The 18,013-nt window shown below is 39.8% G+C and overlaps 1 long non-coding RNA gene across 1 annotated transcript; it reads left to right on the top strand.

The window, feature by feature from the left end:
* Positions 1-4,344: 4,344 nt before the first annotated feature.
* On the top strand, positions 4,345-9,282 carry LOC127476435 (uncharacterized). The gene is made up of 3 exons (XR_007906615.1): positions 4,345-4,461; positions 7,540-7,795; positions 9,240-9,282. It is a non-coding gene; the product is annotated as an uncharacterized LOC127476435 (long non-coding RNA).
* Positions 9,283-18,013: the final 8,731 nt, after the last annotated feature.

The following is an 18,013-nucleotide window of genomic DNA, read 5'->3' as shown; positions in this document are numbered from 1 at the left end:
CTATAAATCCTCAATGATTCCAACATCTTCAGAGAGAGCACCTCCTTTCTGTTTCCTCAGCCAAGTAGGAAAGACAGCTAATTTGAGTACAAATGGAATAAATACTCAAGGGCAAATCTGTACTCAAAATATTAAGGAAGTGAAGAGGGTTGTGATTTTTTGCCCTCCAATAGCTTCCAAGAAGTCTTCTGTAACTCAGCCCACCCTTATGGACCTTAGAAGACATAAGAAATACCAAGTGCCACTCTCTGCATTTAGCCCTTTTGTTCACTATTAATCCAGTCCTTGTAATACCCTGTGTGCTGGGTTTGGCTGAGGTAAACTTAAATTTCTTCAGAGTAACTGGTATGGGGCCATGTTTTGGATTTGTGCTGGAAACAGTGTTGATAATTCAAGGATGTTTCAGTTACTACTGAACACCGCTTGCCCAGTTCAACATAGAAAGCAAGGGGAGAAGTCAGATGGGAGAACATTCAAAGTGATGGTGTTTTTCATCCCAAGTCACCATCACACACGATAGAGCCCTGCTCTTCTGGGGATGGCTGAACACCCACCTGCCTGTGGGAAGTGGTGCATGCATTCCTTAATCTGCTTTGCTTGCATGCACGGCTTTTACTTTCCCTATTCAATTGTTTTGATCTCAACCCACAAGTTTTCTGATTCTCTCTCCCATCCCAATGCAGGAAGGGGAGTAAGTGAGTCGCTGTGTGGGACTTATTTGCTGGTGGGGTTAAACCACAACACCCTACAATCTACTACGTATCACAGGAACGCAACAACATGTGAAGCATGCTGTTATTTCCCAGAACTGTTGATGTTATCATGTTCATTTTTGCTGTGCAGTTAAACAGGACTAGCCACAGGCTTTCAGCACGAGCAGTACAACTGCACAAATGCAGAAAGCATTCTGCAGCACCGTCTCCTGCCCTGCAGTTCAACCCCAGGTCCTCACCTCAACAAACCCTTCAGGTATTTTAAATGTCTACTCAGAAACCTAGGAAAAAAAACAGCTATTTGCCAATAACCAAGCATTTCCCCTTACATAAGTTTGGCAATAGTGTAAGTATAGATTTCAAATTTCAATATTACATAAACAAATGCCAAAACCATTCAACTCCACAAAAGTGGCAATAATGCAAAGTAATAAGTTATTCTGGGCTATACATGGGCAGCCCATGTCTATGTGGCATACCTTCCAACCATGTCAGAGAAGAATTTGCTCCTTGTTGCTAAACAAGACCTTTCTGGAAGGAGCACTATTGCTACTGCCTGCTTAACACACACACAGTAGAAAGCTGGAATTGTTGCCGAGCAACCGTAGCTGCGCCATTGCTGTGTCCCCAGCTTGCATTGCCTCCCCTGCACATTCAGAATGGAGGAGGCTGGACTTGATGCCCTGGAGCTGCTGGCTATTAAACCTTTCTGCTTCTGTGGCACATGATTGTTATCATTTGTGATGTGTTTGCAGAACGACACATTGTTTGATCTACATTAAGTGAAAGATGTCTTCCTTACCTGTAAATCTTCTGAATATTAATTGTAATGATGACATACTCCTTCATTACCAGTCACAGTTCTTTGGAAATGTTCCTTGTGTCTATTAAGTAGTTTCAAATTTATTATTTGGCTACTGAAAACTGAAACCAGAAAGGACCCGTGATATTCTTTTAACCAGTCACAGCCTGATTGTGCCTAAGAAAAATCCTTCTTTCCAATCTAAATATCTGATGTCATTCTTTGTCCAAATATATTTAGCAAATGCAATGCATATTGATTTATTGCTTAATTGTCCCCATATTCCAAACTAGACAGCATCCTTAGCTTTCTGTTATCTTTTGATTATAAAGGCCTGTTAGAAAATTCATGAACTCTACCCGTAGTTCTCATCCCACTGCATCAGCTCCTCTCTCCATTGCTGCATACTCTTTTAACTCCTTGTAGTATCCTACTGGTGATGAAAACAAAAGGCAGCTTTTTCTGTTTCCAGCAGGTTAGCTATCATCAGCCTTTTCTGAGATTACTTCAGCCACCTTACACTACAGTAACAGCCTGTCTCATGCAATTTGCTTCATGTCTTGATATTCAGTGTGCAATGGTTTGCCTGCCACCAGTAAGCAAGTGGATACTTTCTAATCTGATTAAAGAGAGCTAATCATTGCTGAAAAAAATCAAGCCCAAAAGTCAGAAAAAAAATTTTCAATGGATATTGAAGAAGCAGTTCCATCTTTTTATCCACTTTTTCTTTCCAGTTCCTACACCTTAAGCATCTCTCTTTGCAGCTTTACATGCTTCCTCAGAAAAACACAAATTATGTGTTTACCTTTCTGCCCCTGATCATTTTTATGTATGTTGCTGAATGTAGGATTTTTCTTAGCAGTGACTTGCTGAGTTATAACAGGCGCAGCACGCACTTGTGAATTCAGTGACTTACACCAATCTGCCTCTGGCAGAAGCTGAACCCATGGTTGCTTCTATATTTTGCTTGTTTCAGAAAAGAAACACTAATAAATTTGAAGCATTGTTTTCTACCAGGACCATACCAAAATCATGGCATATAGAATTAGGCTGAAAATTTATCTTTTGTTGGAGAGGAGTGCATTTTATTTCTTTCAATACAATTACTGCCAAACAGTTGGCACAATATTAAATATTTTCCTGTATTTTCACTGACACATCTGATGTTTTTTCCCTGTTTACACTACTCTACACCTGGTATTGAGCAATTATTAGTGTCCTAATTTTGTTTTCCTGGGCAAGTGCCAACACCTGAGAGATGTTTGTTGCATATTTCCCATTATCATTTTACAAATCCACTGTGCATCTACTGCGGAGGCAATGGAAAGGGAATCTTTCTTTCCAAATGGGCTACCGCACCTGAACATCCCAAAATTAAAGGTAGAAGTGAAAAGGTTAACAATTATGTTGGTCTGTTTAATAAAAGCTCCTATTAAGGCAGGTTACACTGCACAAGAGCAACACAGCTACTTTCTTGTCCTTTGTCATTAAACTGTGAATTGATCAAGTGTGGAAGAAATTCTCCTTCATCTCTATCTTACTCCACCCAATTCCTTGCAAAACATAGGCTGCTAAAATGTAGGAGGATATCTGGACACTTTTGGTCATTGAGAGGTTAGATCATCAATCCCTATTCCAGACAGGAGAAAAAACAAGGCACACATGCTTACTAATATAGATTTCATTTCCAAGTTGCACAAAAGTAAAAGTTTCTAGCCCAAGGAGGTGTAAAATGAAAAATGTAATCAAACTATACACTTGAAAAAAAGTTCTGAATACTTCATCTCATATCCACATATTCATGAAAGCTAAATGAAAAAGCAGCAAATTACCAACTGAATTATCTATGATCAAAATTCAAGCAAATGTTAATAAAGAGAGAATGGCTTCAATTTTTATCCTTAGCTCCACATATCGAATACCTAAATAATTACATTTTTAGTTAATCTATTGTAAAACAAATAATAGCCTTTATGGAAGTTTAAGTTATACTAGATTATATTACCACAGCATTAGGCTGATTCTATTTACTTGGAAATTTTAAGTTTTGGTAGGACAGTCCTTCTTGTAAACACGTTACCTGTGTAAGAGATAAGCACAATAACTTGCTATATTTGCAATTGTACAGAAATATCAGCCCAAATGATTTTGGAACGTGTCCTGGTAACTACTGTAAAATTTAAGAGTGAGGGGCATTTCTATTGCTTTAACATTATGGAAATCTATATGGAATTCAACTATGTTTGGGATCTATCAACCACACACCCCTTCCAGGAAAAGGCAATCAAGTTAGCTACCACTAACAGTGGAAGACCATACTACAAGCCTTCTTGCTTTTAGATACATCAAGGACTTAGCCAAAACAAAGGGAAAACAAATAGTTTTCAAGAAATAGTTTCATTAACTGCATTAACCATTGAAATAATGTTGTATAACTGTGTGTTCCGACTCAATAAAACTAGGAACAACCAGAGTAGAGTTGAAAGCGACACACTTCCAGCGTGAGGCAGGAAACGGGAACTTGCCGGATATATTAATCCTCCTCTTTACTGCAGGACCCAAGAGCATCCTATGTCACTGATCCTGAAAGATCAACCTTAAGTGTTTTCATACCTGACGTGTTGTCACGAGGCATCACCACCAGAAACAGCTGCCCTCCTAAAGTTACAACAACGTGTAGTTTGTTTATAAGCAACAAAAGTTTGTGAACTTCAGTAGAGAGAAAAATACCTTCTCAGAGGAGGTAGCAGGGGAAATTATCTCTAGTTATCTCCTATTACGAGCGCACACCTCCCCAAAACAGAGGGAGCCCCTTTGCCCGCTGCCCCGCACCCAGCGGGTCCGTACGTGCCGGTGGCTGCCGCCCGCAGCCCTTGCGGGGCGCCTTGTCCCCGCAAGGGACAAGGAGCAAAATTCCGGGGCAAAAATTACCAGAGCAGTCGCTCTGTAAGCCCCTTTCCCAAGCAGACTGAGAACGCAGGAAATTCCACACCCCGCACGGGTGACCCGCCTCGGCGTTCCCGGCCGGGCCCCGCCGCGCCCCCGCCCCGCTCCGCCGCGCCCGCACCTGCGTGTCCACACCGCCCTCAGGCGGGGCCGGGGGCTCAGGGGGCCCGGGGGGCTCTGCCCTGGAGCCAGGGCGGGCGGGAGCGCGGCCGGCCGGGCCCTGGGGCTGCCCCGCCGCTGCCTCCATCGCCCGGCGGCGTTGCCACGGCGAGGGGCTCCCGCCGCGGGGTGGGCGTTCTTTCAACTTCCCCTTCCAGCCCGAGGTCAGTCCCTGTTCCCCATGGAAACGGGCTACCAATGTAGTGGGTGGCTGGGAGATTTCGCGCACGGCGAGACCGACGCCAAATGTGCAGCGACGCTAAAATCCCCGGGGCTGGACAAACACGCGAGGGATCCAGCATCCAGCCCTGCCCGCTCCCCATGGCCGCCTTCCAGACGGCCCAGGGAGCCCCCGCCGCCTACACCCCTCCGGCCCCGCCGCTCCGGGGGGGCGTCACACCTCGCTACAGCCCTAAAAGCTGAAAACTTGTATCAGGAACAGCTTTAGTACTCCAGACATTGCTACGTTATCTCACCTTTAACATCTCGTTCTCAGTAAAACCCAAATGGATGCATTTATGCAGCCTTCACACGTGGCCTTACGGGGGGAGGCAGGAGAGCTGAAAGCTTCGAACGCTGCTGTTTTAGCTGCATGGGAAAAAAAACTATGATATTTAATACAGCCGGATGCTACAGGTGCACATAATACACCTTGCTCCTAATTGGATAACACAGAGAGGGTTGCCCTTTTAAATGACCAGAGAATCAACTTCTTATCAGGTTTCCAGCACTCCCTACTCCCAGAATGTAGCAGTGAAAATAAAGAGCTCAGACAGTCTGTTAGACGTACTGATCATTCATGTATAAATCAAATTCTAAATGTGTTCATAAACAAATCTGTCCCCAAGAAAATTTCTTTCTCCTTAACTTCTCACAGAGGATACAAGTCAGGGTGGTAATCACGCTGCAGAAAATGGTTACGATTCATACACAAAAGTACTGAAAGCTGTCTAAGATTAAATATACATGAAGGACAGACTAAATATGTACAACCTGACACCGAGACATCAGCAGCTTTTGTTCACCCACAACCCATGTCAACACATTCATGGGAAGATGAAAGCTAAATACTAGTAGTAGAGCACAGATAATTCAGGAGCAGAAAACCTGAAATTCTTCACAGAAATGTGTAAGAAACGCAATGGCCAGGCTTGAGGTTGGTATTTCACCTTGAAATGTATATCTCTTCTGCTCCTTTTGATGTAATTTAAACTCTGGACCAGATAGTGTCCTCCTAGTTTTTTATGGAAACACGCACACAGGGCTGCAAAAGACTTGCAGAAACCCATGTCTCTACCCAACAATTCCTAATCATCCCCTAACATGATTTTTCTACCTATTCTTAAAAATCTCTGGAAGGCAAAGTCTACACAAACCTCCCAGGGGGCATGGTCCAGTTCTCCTTTACCCATTTCATTAATTTTTTTTTACTGATATTAATTATTACTTCAAAGTACACTTTTTCTCATCTATCCTTCAGTAACTAGACAGAAAAAGTGACCTTTGTAATAATAGTTTTTATGTGTTTATTGTGGATTAATTCTGGTAGACAGTTAAACCCCCCACAGCCACTTGCTCACTGCCCCTCAGTGGGACATGTTTTCTCCCTCAATTTTTTCTCTCCTAGAAAGAAGTGAATTGTTTCAGACAAAAGCTATTTATTTCATCATTCCCCTGGAATTCATAGGTTCTGTTCTTTATGATTTTCCAGTTTGTCTGTACTGTTGCCAAAATATGACATGGAAAACTGGGCATAAAACTCTTCCACTGGCCTTAGAAGCCACAGGGCAGAAAAGAAAGTTTTCTAGTGATGGTTTGAACCGAAATTTTAAAAATGCTGCAAGATATTTTTTTTTAATTCTGTATTATTCAATAATCACTTTGTCCTCCATGGGATCTTACATATAATTTTTGATACACTTTTGCATATTGATATTTATTCCCTTTTATACTTGTTAATTTGACTTTCTTGAGTACTTTCCTGAATTTCTGACCTTTTTTTTTCATGCTCTACTTCTTTAATTAATTAAAACTAGTTTGAGTTTCATGCCCATCCTCTGATCTACATCTGGATCAGCTCTCTCAGCCTGGTACTGTATGTGAATACAAATTCTCAGTTCCCTCACAAACAATGTCCTGAACAGTCAGGGTCCTTTAAAACTTCATGTAGTATCTTCACAAAGTTTCTCTGAAAATAATTTACATCTTGTCTTGAGCACAGTCTTTCAAATTTTTGCTGACCTCCATCATATTGATTTAAACTAGATCATATCTGTTTCACTTTTTAAAAATGTATAAACGTGTCAGAAACTGCTAAAAATTAGGGGGTTTCCAATAGGTGAGTATATATTGTCAAGCAGATAAACTATCAAGGAAAGTAATTGGATTGATTTGAAAGAAAATTATTTTTTAAATCCATGTGGTACATTTTCTTCCCCATTCTTGTCCCCTGAACTATTGGTAAATGATAGCATAATAGTTATTCTAATAATCTTGAAAATTCTTCATCCCTCGTTTTTAAGGAAAACTGTGACCCTGAGACTCTGCCCATTGTTAAGTAGTGCTCCAAAAAAATTATCTTGTCTGGGAGATTGTTCTCAGGATTCAAAGGTATATTTAACTTCCTGTTGACTTGAATAACTCTAAATTGTATAAATATTTCACAGTATTTTTTAATCTGATGCTTTCCTATTCTTTTTCTTATTTTTTACAGTCTTGTCATATATAATACTTTATAAAGACCAAAGAAAAAGTTACTACACATTGTGATCTTGCCTAGGCTTCACACAATTTTTTTACTCTATCTTTTAATCATTCTTCATGACTTCTTATTTTATCCCTCCACAGTTTGCTTATTATAGACATCTCTGCTCATTCTTAGAACTGATATTCTCCATATTACTCTTTTTTAACTTTCAGGACAAACATATCTTAGCAAAGACATCTCACTGAGATTTTAATATAATTAAGGATACTGAAGGTGCCACTATAACACAGAACAACAGAAGAGCTGAAGCTGAAAAGGATCTCTGGATATCATCTAGTCCAATTGCTGTTTAAAACAGGATCAGCCTGGAAAGGTTGCCCAGCACTATCTTCAGTCAAGTTTAATATCTCCATACATGGAGACTCCACAACTCTGAGCAACCCATTCCACTGCTTGAACACCCTCAAGGTAAGGGGGTTTTTCCTATGCATTAGTGGAATTTCCTGTGTTTCAGTGTCTACCCAACTGTTAGGCTAGTTAAGCACAACTTCTTCTTCTTAAATCCATGCTGAAACATGACAAAGGCACAAAATTCTCAGACTTTTAGAACTGATAGTCATGCCATTAGGTAACCTTGTTTCAGCAACATAATTAGTATTTACATTTAGTATATGGGGGGCTATATAGGTGAGTATGTTCAAGAATATCTCAGAAAGCCTCAATCTCCATTACACCTGAGTCATTTCAGCTTGGTCCCTCAATTTTCTTATGCCACTTTCGACTTCAGTCGCATCAGTTATTTACTTGACACTATTCACCTCAGTCACTTATTCAAGCCTGCCTGACACTCAATCAGCTCCTTTCAGCTCCCTTCAGTAGCTCTTCACTCCTTTCAACACTCAAGTTAGTCAGCTCCTTCAGGTGGACCTGCTGGGCAGTCACCTACTGCCCCTAGCATCTCCCTCAGCTCCACTAATGACAAAGTGTATGACAGAACTGATGTCCAAAGCAGTTTGTACAAAAAATTTCTTTTGAATTACAGGCTGTTAAAAAGAAATTATACTTATAAAAATAGAAAACCAGTTCACTGAAATAGTTACTAATACAAGCGTCTATAACTGAAGATTAATGTACATTTTGAGAGGTATTAGCTATATGAAAGTTTAAGCATAGCAGTGTTCCCAACTTAAGTTATAGCAAAAACAGCATTCCAGCTGTTGCTTGACTAATTCTGGGTGGAATTAAAGTATTATTCACATATCATGCTCTTACCTGTGTGTCTAAATAAACCCAGGATAATGCTTTCAGGAATATCTGTGGATTTTGATATTCTGGTTCCAAAAGTGGTCACAAGATACCTTGGGAGAGAAAAGAAGAGGGCAGGCTTATGTGATATTTTTGCATAATACTATCCCAGGCTCTGACCATCTTCAGTTTAGGCAATTTTTAGAGCCTATTGTCATGGTGCCACCATGACACATCAGCCAAGACAGTAGGGCCTCCCTGGAAGGTGTTGGCAGTGCCTGGCAGCTAAACGCAATCCTGCTGCTTCAGCCAGGAGCTGGGCAGCCAAGGAGCGCTGAGGCAGCCCCAGTCCTGGCACTGGGCACCTCCCTAGGGACAGGAATAGACCAAGGTCTATCTGCTTAGAAAATCATGTTGGAAGTCTCTTGCAAATCCTTCTGTAGCCTCCCGCTAACCCCATGCAAAGTTGTTGAATCCACAGCATTGTTCAGCAAAGGGATCCAAAGGTTTTCTGCCTGTTACATGAAGAATATCTTTCAACTATCTGTTTTGAACCTGGTTTTGATATGAAAAACATGGTGAACAGTCAATCCCTATCTGTTTTCCCCATCTGTTTTCCCCATGCCATTCATATTTTTGTAAACTTCTATCATATCTTGCTCTGCAGAAACACCGCTTCTCCAGCAAACTCAACCATTCTCCTTATGGAAGCCATTCTAGCCCTTTGATCACACTTCTGCCCTTCTCTTCCGTTTTCTAATTCTTACTTATCTTTTTTGAGGTGGAAGAACCATAACTGCATAGGATATTCAAGGTGTGAGCAAACAACTTATATCGTGTTGTAATTACATTTTCCATTTTGCTCTCTATTTCCTTCCTGCAAAACTATACTGTGTTCTTTGTTTTGCTTACTGCTACTGAACTCTGTGATGTTTTTGTGTAATTCTTTATTATAATTGAAGGGGTTTAGTTCTCAGTGATAATGTTTTAGGATCCAAATGCTTTTAAGGGCTGATCTTGGACAGCAGATAAGTCTTCTGACATGATAACACAAAAGTAACACATCAATGGATACTGCCTCACTTGGTAGCATTGAAATCCATTCATCTTCCCCTAGCAATACACCAGAAGTAATAAGTATTCACCCAGCATGGATAAAACCCATAACAACACCTACCATGGCTTTGTAAAGCACTGAAGATAAATTTTGAACAGTACCAAATAAAAAAGTATAAGACCACAGTGGGACGAAAGAAATACATTATTGTACACATCCAAACCCAAAAGTTCATAGTTTTGTGAGTTAGCCTGTGACATATTGGATTCAAAAGTTGGACTTGATGATCTCAGAGGTCTTTTTCAACCCAGCTGTGATTCTGTATCCAAAACACTGTCAGGGTTTTAAGAAAATCAAGAATTTCAAATCTTATTCTCGTTTACATTAACACCCTTTTACTCAAATCCAGCATAGCACTTTGGTCACTTCTATCTGACCTAAAAGACTCTGTGAACCCTCCAAAAAATTATAGTAAATCTGCATAATCTGAGTTTTCATTTTTTATGCGTAAACCAGCCACTAGAGGGGGAGATAATCCCAAACACTCATATATATCTAATCCTAGCTACTGGAACTTCTACATTTGAGTCTACTTTACAATTATTACCATGACTACAAGTCCAAAATTATTTTTTTTTTTTAGTTTACAGTACAATACAATTATTCAGCTACAATGAATTACACTGCATTATTTGTTATTAGGTTATTATTAGTTATGAGGCCCAGCAGATGAATCAGGAGTACCTGGCCAGAGCAAAGGCCTTTCCTTAGAAGGCTCTGTCTATTTATTCAGTAATCAACAGATCATATTTTTAATTTATATATAAAGGTGATTTAATTTGGAGACTGTAAGGTTCAGCAATCTTCCTTTAAAGAATCTTAAATCTGTGGTAAATTCAGCAATCACTAGTTATGACAGATCACAAAACCGTGGTATGTTGTGCTCATACACTAGTACCCTTTTGAGACAATAAGAAAGCATATTATGTATTTAAGCAGTTAGATTATGACACCTACAATTTATTAATCAAACAGAAAATCAATCTGTGCTATCTGTTGTGAGCATAAGAAAAATCCCAGTGATTTGTTCACGAACATAGTGACAGTATTGATCACTCCACCTTGACTCGGATCAATGTCTCTATAGCTGTTGCTAGCCCCAGAGTCAAAGTAAGGCAGACTTATCCTGTGTTGTATCACAAAGCAATCAAGAGCAATGGTTCTCCATAGAAGAGGAACATAGTAATTATCCACATCTCTGATGTAATAAACATTGTCAAACACAAACCAGTTACGATAAAATCTTCATCTGTGGCAGCCATGGTCACACTTGATTATGGGAGGAATAACTTTGTATTTTATTGTGACTTGTTAGGCAGATTTGTGCGGCTGACATGAGATAGTATGTTATTATAATTCCGAAAAGGCAATCTGTCAAGCAAAACTAAGGAAGATGTGCCCCAGCAGAGACCTGTACATCCCTGTACCAGCTCCAGGAATTCCCTGGTTTCACTTGCTTCCCCCATCGATCACAGAGGGGAAACGACAGGTCTGCAGAGACTGATTATCCACCACAATAGCAATTATAAACAAAGTGAAGAAATAAAAGAACATTTTGTTTCTTTTAGCATTTCACATGGGTGGTCAGGGAGAATCACAAACTGAACTGTTACTGGGTTTTTGTGACGTTTTGCTTGGGTAATGTAAGCATACAAAACTACTCTATGTTATACCTGTACATAAACCAGTAATTTACAAAGGGATTCATATTATTAAATAATATATACATATAAGCATAAATATACATTATAAAAATATACTCCCTTGGGCATGGATGTCAGGTAACAAAAAAGAGTGTACATTCATTTCTCAGAAGAAGAAAAATCAATATTGAGAAAAATGACATATTAAGACAGGAGGTCTAAACAATAATCATAAAGAGATATAATTGTGATATAGATCAAAAGGGCAAGAATGGGAAACTGGAAATAGAAGGTGTACTGGTCAGCCTCAGAAACAGGAATTTTTCAATGAAGAAAGTTTGGGCTTATAGAGAGATAAATAACTCATGAAACATATTTTTAAGAAAAGAAAAGGAAACTATGCTGTTGTTAGACTTATCAATCTGACCTCTTTTTAAAAAGCAACAAATGAAAACTTTATTCCACTTTTCTGAAGGCAGAAGACCAAGTGACCAGTTTTCCCATGCACTTTGGTGGTAGTGTGTGCTATGCTGAGTAAATGTGACATTGTAGAAGTGTGGAGCATTGACAACAATTTAGAGAAGCAGCAATGCTGTGGGAACACGTTCTTCTGTCTCTCCTCTTGAGTTCTCTGCAAAGGAGAAACAAACAGCTGGGGGAAGGAGATGCCATAGAGCAATGGGGGCAGCAGAGGAGGACTGATCCAAAAGTACCCTTGCTGACAAAGATGAGAGGAAAATCTGAAATCAAATTATATTTTTCATGAGGTGTAGAAATCCTTTTAATTGGCAAAACTATCTGGTAGCTGAAATGACTAACGTTATGTAATATAAGGGTCTGCATGCAATTGCTTTCCATCTTTAAAAAATGAAACATATCAAATTTTAACAGAGGAAAAGGATTTAAACATTTAAACCTGGCTGTGACCAGGCAAAGAAAACCCATCACTAAAATCTCAATTCTTTGTTGCCAAAGAAGGTCATACCAAAACAAAGCAAAGAGGACAGGGTACTGGCTAAAGTGAAACTCAAGAAACCTCCAGAAAGTTAGACTTTACCTGGAGATAATTTACTGAAAGTCACAGAAAGGAGTTCATCTTTGACAACTCAGACTGCTTTTGAAAAATATAGCTGAGTAACTGTGCTCCTAATTTGCCTGGTCTTTTAGTGCCCTTTTGCCTTACAACCTTCATAAAAAGCTTGTCAAAGACCTCTTTATGAAGTAGATAATTAAATATTGTAAGGGTAAATTATTTACACAGGAAAAGAACTAGCTTGGCAGAGAGCACTAGTGTAAAATAAGAGTTTGGGCTAAAGAAATATGAAGAGCTGTTTGCCACAGAGACCAGTAACGGCTGGGAGTGACTTCATTCCTCGCATGCACATCTTTGGCCAGGGTGAGGGAGAACGGCTGTAAGGGAGCGGAGTCTGCCCATGACACATAACTGGGCAGAGATTCAGCACAAAGGAAAAGAGTCATAAGGATCAGAAGGTCTTGGACAGAGCAAGAGCAACAGGATATGATTTAGTGTGGTTGAACTGGGAGAAATGGTGGTATTAGAGACCAGACGAATAAAAATGTAGCACTGCCCTGACATTGTGCTTCTTACTGACTTTTTACTAAGTATAGTGAGAGAACAGGACTATTGGTGCTGAGGCAGGAAGTTTTCAAGTGTTTAGCACTAGACACAACTCAGGGCAGATACAGTATTCTCCAGCAATACTTCCAACTTTTTTGAGTAATATTACAGATGTAAGCCTGATTTTTTTTTCAGTAGCAAAGGCCAGACCAAAAGAAAACATGATGCAGGAGTGTGAGCAAGTTCTCATTGGATGCTTTGGAATAATATTTATTTTTTATATATCTAATATATTACACAGATGAGGCTACACCAAAACTGAACAAGATGTTAAACTAAAAGCTTAATACTGAAGATGCTACCTTGAGGTTGAAGATTCTATAGCTTTGGTTGTTTAATTTTATTTAGCAATTTAACTTTGCTATTTAACAACTGTGTGTAGAGTATGTGCTGTGGACTTTTTAAAGTTCATTGTTGTGCCACAGAGGCATCTTTGTTCATATTTTTAGATCTTCCAAATATTTGTTTACACATTTCTTGTGGAGGACATACCTTCTGTAATACTGCTTTTGCATCAGCCCACTCCCAATTTATTTTAGTATCCCCCAGCTGATGGGGGACAGATGGGTGAGGGCTGGGAGCAGAGGAATGTTGCCCTGCCTCTGACGGCTGTGGAAGCTATGCAGCTCACCTCCCCCAGACAGCTCTCAAGAGCTTTTGGGAAAGGGGCCAACGTAACTCTCCTGGTCACCAAAAACATTAGAGATCTACAAAAGGCTCAAGAGGAATCAGCTTTCTGTCTTGCATAGTGAAGTACAGGTCACTGAGAAGCTGTTGCTGAAGATTCCTGTCCCAGAAATGTTGTGTAATATTGAGGGAACCAGCACACTTTACTGCAATTATGCAACATTAATTTGAAAAGTGATGTGTAGTTTGTGCTGCTCATAAACTTTTCCTATAGTTCCCATCTTCATCCTGTCTGGCTGTGGAATTGAAATTCAATTCTTGTCTCAGCAGACTGAACTGCATGTCCATGAACTTCTCTGGTGTGAGTCCTTCCCATGGGCTGCAGTTCTTCATGAACTGCTCCACCATGGGTCCCTTCCATGGGGTACAGTCCCTCAGGAACAGGCTTCTCCAGTGTGGGTCCCCTGTGGGATCACAACTCTGGACAGCAAAACTGCTCCAGTGTGGGCTCCTCTCTCCAGGGGTCCACAGGTCCTGCCAGGAGCCTGCTCCAGCATGGGCTTCTCATGGAGTCACCCTCTCCCTCTAGCATCCACTTACTCTGCAAATGGGTCACTACTTGCCTGTGGACCCCCACGGGCTGCAGGGGCACAGCTACCTCATCACGGTCTGCACTACAGTCTGCAGGGGAATCTCTGCTCCAGTGTCTGGAGCACCTCCTCTCCTTTTTCATCTGGGGGTCTGCAGGGATGTTTCTCTCACGTATTCTCACTTCTCTCTCTGGCTGTTCTTGTGCAGCAACTTTTCCCCCATCTTAAATATGTTATCCCAGAGGTGCTTCCACCATCACTGATGAGCTTGGCCTTGGCCAGTGGTGGGTCTGTCTTGGAGCAGGCTGACATTGGCTGTTTTGGACATGGGGGCAGTTTGTAGGAGCTTCTCAGAGAAGCTGCCCCTTGTAGCCCTTCCCACCCCACTGCCAAAACCTTGCCAAACAAACTCAATACAATACCACAGACAGGGCAGTGAGCAGAAGAGAGACCTCTGAAAGCTTTAGTCCATGCAGACCATTTAGATGTAACAGAAGTCAACACAAAGGGAAAGACTCCAACTCCCACAGCTTTCTTTGGGAAATGTGGATGATCTCAAAGATAAATGCTGTAGCAAGTTGTGAATTTAGAAAACAGTGAGTTTTAATGTAGAAATTCTTCTAAAGCACTGTTTGCAAACTTGGTTTATATTCAGTGATTCAAACACTGTATTATGCTTACAAGTGAGTTTTTCTACCTATAATGAGTATAACATATTCAGTCTTTCTGTATAGAAGGATGGAATGATTCTCTAGGGAAAAAAAAACCTAATATGAATGCAGGCAGCTGTTAGTTCCCAGTATCAGGACATGCATATCATGCCTGCCTCTGTTCCAGATCATGGCACCCACCAGTGATGGTAATTGATATAATCCCAGGCTACAATTAGGCCAGGTTCACTGGGAGGGTCTCATAATTCTGAACTTTCAGACCCCTCAATAAATCTTTTTAGGACTTGGACAAATTCCTGGTTGACACCTCCCCTGTTTCTCCTGTATTCTCTGAAAAGCCAGCCAAAGGCAGCTGTTGCCGCTGCTATGGTGGCTTTGTCCTTTGACAAAAGGGCTCAAACAGAAACTCCTACTGGCTGGCTGCACAGACCCACAAGTATTTCTGCCTCCTTTATGACTATGGAGGGAGTGGAAAATTCCCCTGCTTTCCCTCACAGCTTCTCCCTTTGGCGAGTGTGTAGAGACAGCAGTGCAATGACCTGAGAAGAGGGCAATGTGAGGTCCAGCAGAAAGGAAAGCTGATGGGCTAATGACAGCAGATCATCCAACACATGTTTAATGGGAAAGGAAATTTATAGAAAAGATTTTGTGAAAGAGAAGGAAATCATTTGGGAAGGGAATAAAAGGCTCAAAATCAGAAACAAAACTGGAGAAGGAAAGATTTCCTTCCTCACATCTCTCATGGTTCCCATGGAGAAGAAAACATTTAGATGCTCCATACCACCAAACTGTAAACACATTGGAAATCAAACAACTGCTGATATGTAGTTCTCACAGTCATAGGACCTTTTTCTACATCAAGAATGTAAAAACACTGCCTCAAAAGCTAAAATTGTGTATCAATCTCTTTTGAGTTTGTGTTTCTAGAAAATTTTTTCCAGAAAGCTGGGTAAGTGTGAAACTCTACTATTAATGTGTACATTAATGAGTAGAGTCTCTAGTACTACTACTACTACTACTACTCTACTCTCCCTGAGTCTCTAATACTCAGGAATGCTGATACAAAGTACATAACCATAATAAAACAAAGCTGACATGAATAATAATTAGTCATTCAATTTGTCTTATAGTTGCTGCTATTAACATCACTTCTGTTTTTCTACTTGAATGACTTCCCTAGACTAAGACTGCTTTGAAAATAAAAATTGAGTCTTGGTGAATTTAATATTAATACCTTATTATTAACCAGCTAAGATCTTCTTTATTTGTCTGGAATGCAAATACATATTAATAATGCCAGTATACCTTTATTACTATCATCACAATAAAACACTCCACTAAATATAACTGTGTTCACAGGGTAGTACCTGGGATAAAGTGTGTAGATGTTTGATTATATTAACATTTTATATAAAATGTTTAGAGGCCATAATTTGTTGTATAAATGTTCTTGAATATTAATAAAGTGTTGAAGGTTGCAGAACTGACAAAGGATTTGCATGAAATCCAAATACAGAACCGAAATCCATGAGCAATTCCTTTTCATAATTCTCTTCAATCTTCCAGGAGTAGACCTGTGAAACTATTCACTGAAGAGCAATATCTCAAACTGAGGGGAACACAGGTTTTGCATACAAAAACACTTAGGGTTTACAAATACTCTGATAGGAAAATAACAATATATAGTGTATTTATAGAGTTGACAATGCATATATTGGTCATACAATTAAAAATCTGATTTCAGTGTTTGTGACTGACAGAAATATAGTGTAAACCAGAATTGTTTTGAAGCCTGACATCTGTCATATGGCTCTGTGTGTCAGTTTGACCAGAAGCACTGTTCTAGAAATCCCATCACTACATAGAGCCCCACCCAGTGATCTGAAGTATTCTGAGAATATGTAACATGCAAGATAAAGAAAGCAAGTCAGTGACTAATAAAGGTATTTTGTCTGAGTTCATATAAGTTGCATTCTGTAATGCTAAGTTAACATTTCTGTTTGGCAGCAGCAGAAGGACAAAGCAGTAAATTTGCTAGGTTTCTATTAAGCTTTCCTTATTGTTCTTTCACTGGGACAGGAAAAGAAAACTAGTAAGTTATCGTCTCAAATTGCGCAAGTAATTACATTCTTTGAAAACCATTATCTGCATGAAATCTTTCATGGCAGGAAATTACAAACAGAAAGAAATTCCTTCACAATGAGAGAAAAGTCCAGACTACTTTCAATACTTGTTTTAAAGTACAAAATGTGTCACAAAAAATTGATTCAGTAGTCACTGTGATTCCAGATACCTGTCTTGACAGTGGACTGATTCCTTTATAAAGAACCTAAGGGTATTAGGTAAGAAAAAAGAGACTTGTCTGAAATATTAACAAATAAATTTTCTATCAGACAATCTGTAATTTCTCACAAGTGATCGCTGAAGAGAAATACAGAGAAAACTGAACAGGCGATCATACATGCATTCCTAGTTCATACTTTAAAACAGTGTTGTGAAACACTGAGAAAAAATGCCTGACCATTCATATCAGCTTTTATGACAGGTGTGAAAACATTTGCCTAACAATAATACTGGAGCAGAAACTTCGGTTCACACCAACGTAGAAAACAGATCAAGCAACCAATGGATATTACACTGAGACTCAATGCAAATTATGTTAAGTGGCAAAATACAATTTAGAAAACATAATGGCCTAGATTCTAAAACTTTGGTTTTTTCCAGTGGACTTTTTAAAGCCATATGCTTAAAATGATTCATCTGTAGGTTGATGATTCACGTTGAGAGACTGATTTTTGTGAAAAAGAAAGAAATACAGCAACTGACATCTTCCTATCTTGATAAGACAGAGAACAGAAGCACCTGACAGGAACAATACGGGGAAGAAATCACTGACTGCTTACATGCTGAACAAGATCATTTACAGCCTGTTTACACTAACTGGCAGGATGATCTCTTTTACCTTTCCTTGCAATATCCACTTTTGGTCGTACCATTTCTGGAAGCTGCTGAAATCCATCAGCTCCTCCCTTTGTAGAAAGATTGTATGTTAGATGTATACGGTGTACTTAGCTCAGTGAATTTACTGAAGGGCAAAACCCAAAACTATCAAAGTAATAGTTCATAAGTGCCTCTGGATGAGCCCTCCCCAAAA

Source organism: Manacus candei, unplaced genomic scaffold (genome assembly GCF_025592945.1).
Source record: "Manacus candei isolate 608988 ecotype Guabito, Panama unplaced genomic scaffold, ASM2559294v1 h1tg000049l, whole genome shotgun sequence".
Classification (NCBI taxonomy): domain Eukaryota; kingdom Metazoa; phylum Chordata; class Aves; order Passeriformes; family Pipridae; genus Manacus; species Manacus candei.
Note: the sequence above shows the minus strand (reverse complement) of the source record. Positions and strands in the feature narration are given on the sequence as shown.